Raw genomic sequence first — 7,351 nt, 5'->3', positions numbered from 1 at the left:
ACAACTGTTATGATGGAGCTTGTTCAGTTCATTGTCCTACTTGTGAAAAAGGTTGCGATATACATTATAGCTTCTACAAGAGAGAGAGAATCTAATATTTGGTCATCATCTCTCCACCACATGGAATATTGTACAAAACAGGATGAAATCATCAGCAAAGTCATATATTTCCAGCTATATATGAAATTAGGCAAAAGTAGTAGGACCATCTAATGATGCAACGATATATCAATAATGAAACATCAGGTCTATATATATAAACTATGAGAAAAAAAAGTATCAGGAAATCATGACCTGGTATCATTTGGAAACCAATGAGAACTTTAATATATGCTCCTTCCAAGTTCTATCCAATTTTGTGTTACATATCATATATACCATGTCAAAAGAATGTCTAGGCCATTCTTACATTTTATTTTTTTCCTCTGTAATTAATCTTATTTTTTATTTTTTCGATTCCTAGAATGTCAACGCCTTCTTTGTGGCTCAGACAATGTTTACAACAAAACAAATTGCTAATATGGAATACTCATTGCAGGATGTTCACTGACTCTTGCAAGAGGTTACATATCATGAAGGGTTCTAAAGCAATTGGCCTAGGTATTTGAGCAAATATTTCTTTTGATCAATTTCATTTGTTTAGTGAACTTATAGTTCTGGATCTAAAAACTTTAAGTTGACTTACTTTAATTTCTTGTAGCTCCCAGGGCCATGGGGAAATGTAAAACAAGAACTAGATGTGGAGCATGACCTGCTCCCAGGGCACTGTGGGGGTTGACATAGGTCCAGATGGAGGGATGTGGAGTAGCCAATGAATGAAGTATATTATGTTTCTTTTTTCGTTCTTAGACTTCCTTATTTATCTTAGGCATCAAGGCTTGCCTAGCCCGTGAGAAACAATGTTGCTCAACTTATCATACATCTTCTTAAGTGGGCTCGGAAATTCATTGATGGTACTAAGTCTTTGATGGACTGAAGGGAGAGGGACTTGGACTTTGTGACATTGGTATGCACAAGTCAAGAAGTAGGTCATGTATATCTAGAAGGAAATTAACAGGGAGATAATTAAAATTAGAACAGTGTCTGTTGTGTTGTTTTATTAGGAGTTGAAATGCTTGGGACCAAAAATAGGCTTATGATTTGATGAGACATTATGTAGACTGGAATCTATCACTGGACATCTCTTAAGCATATAGATCTAGCTCTTTCAGCAAGGGAAATGGACTTATTGAAGTCCAGAATCATCAAAATTCCAGTTGAGCAATTTAGGAGCTATTTACTTTTGAAATATGGAGGGATGAAGTGTAAAATATTTTTTAATATTACAAGAGAGACATTTTCTCTCGATGCCTCCGTAGTGCTTATATTGGCTACTTTAGTATTATGTTTTGGGATGAATCTATTTTCATCCAGCAAACGACATTTGTCCTGCTTTGTGGAACTTGTTGCTACATTTTTTTTTTAGGCTGGGTGAACTCTGAAGACTCTGGTAGTTTTATTTGACTAAACTATGAGTTTGATAAAACTCAATATGTCAATATGCAGCTTGAAGTGTGGCTTTATATATTATTGTATAGCTTTCAATGTTTCTATATAATCAACGTTGGTTTTTCTAAAGGAAGGTGCTTGGATGTTATTTGTGTTTATAATTTCTGTTGCAAACATGTGAATTGTGTTCATTGAAATTGTTTGGTAGTATAATGTTTCTTGTGTAGGGATCATGGCATGATGGCCCAAGGAATTAGAGAAATTAAATATTTACAGGAAATATTATTATTGGTCAGGCATTTGTGTGCTTTGTTAAGTGTTATATCCCACTTGCATTGGAATGATTCTATGAAGATTGCTTTAGTTAGATTGCAAAGAGATCATGGGTGAGGGCTTGACAGAGTTCAATGATAGGGTCTTTATTGTAAATACCATAGATAACTAGTTATATATTGTGTGCTTTGTTAGATGGCAACCTTGGAGTCCTTCACACTGTGTTGTTCTCTTTTGGACTATTGAGAATTATAGTGTGTGTAGCAGAATTTTTGAAAAGATAAGGCTAATCAATGAGATGGATCTGGATTACAAATTTTAGCTTTGTTTTGCCTTGCACACTTAATTCAAGTTCACAGTTATATGTTGATGACATTTTTTTGATGCATTGCAACTAGGAGAGTTTACTACCTATATTTTTGGAATGGAATGATTAAGGAATGAATTGATTGTTATCACTTGATATGCTTCTTTTGATTAAAAATAAGGTAGAATTATGTGCTTTTAACTCTACTGCATCCTCTCTCCCTTTTGGTCAGTAAATCCTTTCAAGATCAATGTTTCTTTGATGGTCTTCTGTTGTTCTCTAACATTGATTATTGTTTGTTGTAATAGTTGTCTATGATGGGATGTAGGGGCAAGGAATTAGATGAAGTGGAAAATGAGTAATTAATATGTTGCTTTCCCTTGCTCATTCTTGTCGGTGTGGGTTGCATGTATGATTGAATGGGAAGTTGATGAATTAAGTGCGATGGAGCCTATTGTTTTCCTTTGTTCCTTCTTGCTGATGTGAATTGTATTTATGATAGAATTGGAAATTATGTAGATGGCTAGTTGTTTTCCACCGTTAATGCTATGATTGGATGTAAATTTGGGGAGTTGTTTAAGGAAAAAAATCAAGAAATGAAAGGTAATAATTGTAGCCTTGTTTTTCTATTTGTGATATTCTTTTCAAGTGGAGCTAGCACTGTGTGAGTGGTACCATATAGTAGAAAAATTACTTGACAAAAAAAGTTAAATTTAAAAATTGATTTTATAGCTTATGAATGTGATTTGATAATCAACAAAATCTTAACATTATTTTTTCTAGAGGAAAAAAACGTTGATTGTATTATCAAGATAAAACCAGTACATGTGCATTATATCTTCATCTACAAATTATACTCTTTGACATTATAGAGGGACCCTCTGGTGTGTTCAATGATGGAGTGAGACTCAAACCTCAACATTTGTACATAAAGACTTCTCCATTATTGAAAATATTGGTATTAGAGAAACTATCTAATTTAAGGGACATTAAATTCGGGGTGCAATGAGCTAAGGAAGTTAGAGGTCGGGAGTGGCAGCTTTCCAATGTTGGAGGGGTTGGAGCTATTGGAGTGTGAGAAGGTAGAGAATATAGTGGGACCCCTAGATGTGTGAGATGACAAAATAATGCCTAAATTTGGATTGTTGAGGATAGTACAATGTCCATTTTTGGGGAGATTGATGGGAAGAATGGAAAAACTCTCTAAGTTGTAGAAAAAAATGAATTGAGAGGTGGAAAAATCTAATTTGGAAAGACGAGAATGTGAAAATTAATCTTTCTCGTCTTCTCAACTAGAATAGCACATTATAAATGTTTTTATTATATATCATATAACTTATAATATATTTTTTCCTTTTGGTTGTGTAATATTTGAATATTATTTTTATATTATATATATTATTTTTATATTACATATAAAAATGCTTATATAAATATCATTTATTTATTTTTAAATAATTTCTTTGATGCATAAAAAATTTATTTATAATTTTATTAAATTTAATATTTCATAATTTTAGAATTTGATTTTTATTTTTTATTTTGAAAAATATTAATAATATCATATTTTATTATTTTATATTTACATTAAATATAAGATTTCAATATATCAATACATAGTGTTTAATATTGGAGATTTAAAGTGTTATAAATTTACTATGGAAAGATAATAATGTAGAAATTAAACTTGTTCATTTTTTTAATACTAAATACTATATATATATATATATATATATATATAACGCAAAATAATTTTTTTATATTTATATAGATATGGATAATATACAAGTTACTATCAAAATTCAACATTTAAAGAGTCACTTCCCTAAAAGTCCAAACAACTACTATAATTATGACATTATATTTAGGATTTTTTTTTTTACAAAATAAAAGCATTTCCATAATGATAACAAAAGTTGATGTTTACTAAATTGTTTCAAGAAAGATTAGAGAAACATTTACACATCAAAGAGATACAAAAAACTACAAGTTGCAAATAATCATAATTAAAAATGAAACTCTGTGATTTTCATCTACCAGCTATCCTAATACTCATAGAAACCAAAAAGGCTAGGTTATAATTAGGAGTACCATTGAAAACAATAGAAGAAAATTTTAGATTTCCTAAAGAAGGGGGGCAAGACATACATTATCTAATACAACATTTTTGCATGTCTAATCTATCACCAATTTAGAGTCATCCATGACCTCTAATTTGGATATACTCCACTTGCTTGCAAAATGAAGGTAGGTCTATAAAACTAAAACCTCAACCATTGTGTTTGAGCCTTTGCATGAAAAACATTGAATATGATCTATAAAGTGTTATAGATATTTCATTGGAATAGTTTGTCAAATTTGAAAAAATCAGTGAACTATGCAGTGTTAATTTTTCATATTCCAAATTTTTTAGTTAGTTGATTTTCGACTTGATTAATTGAGAGAAATAGGAAATAGAAAATAGAAAAAATACACACACCATCCACAATAGACACATTTTTTTCCCTAAGAAACCCTTAAGAGGGAATACCTAGCAAGAAAATGCAACTGCTTTGTGATGTTTTTTTCATGTCATTTTAAAAAACCCAAACAAATTGAACTCCTCTCGCATGCACCTTGTGCCTACAAAGATTCCCATTGTTCTAGGACAATTATGTTAGTGCATTTTTCTTCTTAAATTTAACCTCCTACTTATATTGAAATCAAATTTCATTTTCATTTCATGTCCATATATTTCACTTGTTTATTGCCTTCCAAATTCCAAAACTCCTCCTTTCAGCATTCTTTACACCTCTCAGTGCAATTGCTAATATATGTTTTGTTTCCTTTCATAGTAATCACTATGATCTTTAAAACTTATATATATAAATAATAATAATAATAAAAAAAATAGATATTAAATATATTCCAATCAATCATTTTTTTACCACAATAATTATTAATTTATTAATTATTAGAATATATATGATAAAGTAATTAATGTAAAGTTTAGATAATTGTTTCATGTTATATCTCAACTTTTGATATTCCCAATAAAGGAGATATATTTTTAGATATTTTGATGCATACTTTTTCTTTTGTCTTTGACATTCTTTTACCTAACTTACCTATAAAATTAAATCTAACTATATATTTAAATATAATACATGAAATTGAATATATTTAATTAACATACAAGAAGTTAAATCATTTTAAATGAATTAACGCAAATCAATGTAATAAACTACAATGCAACAACGGTTATGTTGATATATCCTCAATCTAGTTAAACTTGTCTTAAAAACATTTTAAAATTCTAAATATACTTTATTTATAAGACTCACATGTGATAAAGATATATTTCTAGATATATAACATATATATATAGTTTTTAGGGGATTTCAATTAGTAATTGTTGTGATAATGTATCATAAAATTCAAAGTTCAAATTTCAGGATTTATTTATTTTTCAGAAGAAGTGTATGTAAACATCGAGAGGATATAGTAATAGCGATCAAAATTAACATTTTCTTAATTAATCACCTCTAATTATATATATATATATACATATACATATATGTTTTTAATTAAAATTATAGTTTTTCCGATCATTAAAATTAAATTTGAAAAAAATTATTTATAAATTAAAAAATTATTATAATTCTTTACATTTATATAAATATAAAACTTTTATAAAAGAATATGAGTGAAAATACATGTGATCCTCTAGGGGCGTTTTTTTGAAAAGCTCCTGAAAATGTAAAGAAGATGTGAGTACTGTTAGGACTCCACTATGTACCATTTTTGCTATATATTTTGACACCACTCTACTCTTAAACTATGAACTTCAATGTCTTTTTCATCCACTTTATCCCAAGGTATATAGAAACCTCTTCTTTATTATATGATTAATCTGTCTTACATTTAATTCCGCAATACTCTTATATTTCATCATTAATTGAAGTGCATTGTTGCTAACACAAGTCAAAGATCGCAGATAAGTTATATGCCTTGTTGGGAACAAGCGGCCGTTGCTGAAACAGCTGACTCCGTTGCTGAAACAGCTGACCCCGTTGCTGAAACAGCTAACTCAGTTGCTGAAACAGCCGTCAAGCACGCAAATCCCGTTATGCGTAATTTGCGATTCTGGAAGAACTTTTTGTGGAATAGTAGCAGCAGCCCGAAGATACGGTTACCTGGATTATCCTGAAGATAGCACCTCTGTTGTCTCGGTTGTAACAGTATCTCTTTTTAAAAGAACAGAATAGTCCTGTTTTGGAGAAGAAAACAGAATCGAGATATTCGCTCTCATGTAAATTGTAAATGATGTCTCCTCTTTAAAAAGAGGAGACATCATCATTAGAGGGGGATTGAATTGTAAGTTACAGGATAGTATTGTGGAGAACTGGAGCTAGTCTCCTTCTGTAATGTATCAGTTACTTTGACAGATGAATAAAAACTTCTTTTGAGCGTTCCAATTTAATTCTTTCTCCTGGGGAATCTTGTGAGAAGGAAAGGGCCCGCCTTCCTCACAAGATTCACCCTTTTGGTTCCTGTAGTTTGTTTATCTCTTTATGTGTTTGCACTTCCCTTAATTCTGTTGTTGAAACACTAGTTACATGGTTTGCAATACTCTGTTTCTTAGCGCTACACGTATTGAATGCACGAGTGAATGATGTTGAGAGCATGTGCTGAAGATCCCTGCATAAAGGGATAGGGTCTTGCTCCCATTGATTGCTTTCCTTTGCCTGCAGTGTGATTAGAAACAAGAGGACAAGTGCTGAAGGTTCCTGTTCCTGGGAATAGGGTCTTGATCTCTTGAAGTTACTTTTCTTACAGTGTGATTAAGTGCCAGGCAGCAGGTGCTGAAGTTCCTCACCAGGGAATAGGGTCCTGTTCCTGCTATGGGTGAATGATTTCTTTCCTTATAGATTGATTTTCCTTTGCTATAACTGAGAAATCGTTTCTGCTATTGACTTCAGCTTTAATTAAGTAGAGTGTGAATTAGTAGATTAATGAATTCAACAGGTGTGTGTCTTTCTTTCACTACAACATCGATCCCGCTTTTGAAATTGAGCATATCCAGTGCGCTATTATCTTTGAAATAAAAAGACCTTCTCGGGTTGACAATTTATGTGGAGCTCGAATTGTGAAAACAATTAGAGCGACCAACATTTTGGCGCCGTTGCCGGGGAAGGTAATTATAGATTTCAAAAGCATTCATCTTTTCTTTTTAATGTGCAGATTGTATGAGAGGACGAGGAAACCAGAAGAAAAATAACCGCATAGGTGGCAAGGGCTGGG

The sequence above is a fragment of the Pinus tabuliformis genome, chromosome 4_1, assembly GCF_031772625.1.
Source record: "Pinus tabuliformis cultivar Carrire ecotype Pingquan chromosome 4_1, CPIR1, whole genome shotgun sequence".
In the NCBI taxonomy this organism is placed as follows: Eukaryota; Viridiplantae; Streptophyta; class Pinopsida; order Pinales; family Pinaceae; genus Pinus; species Pinus tabuliformis.
The sequence above is the reverse complement of the archived record's forward strand: the minus strand, read 5'-3'. Positions refer to the sequence as shown.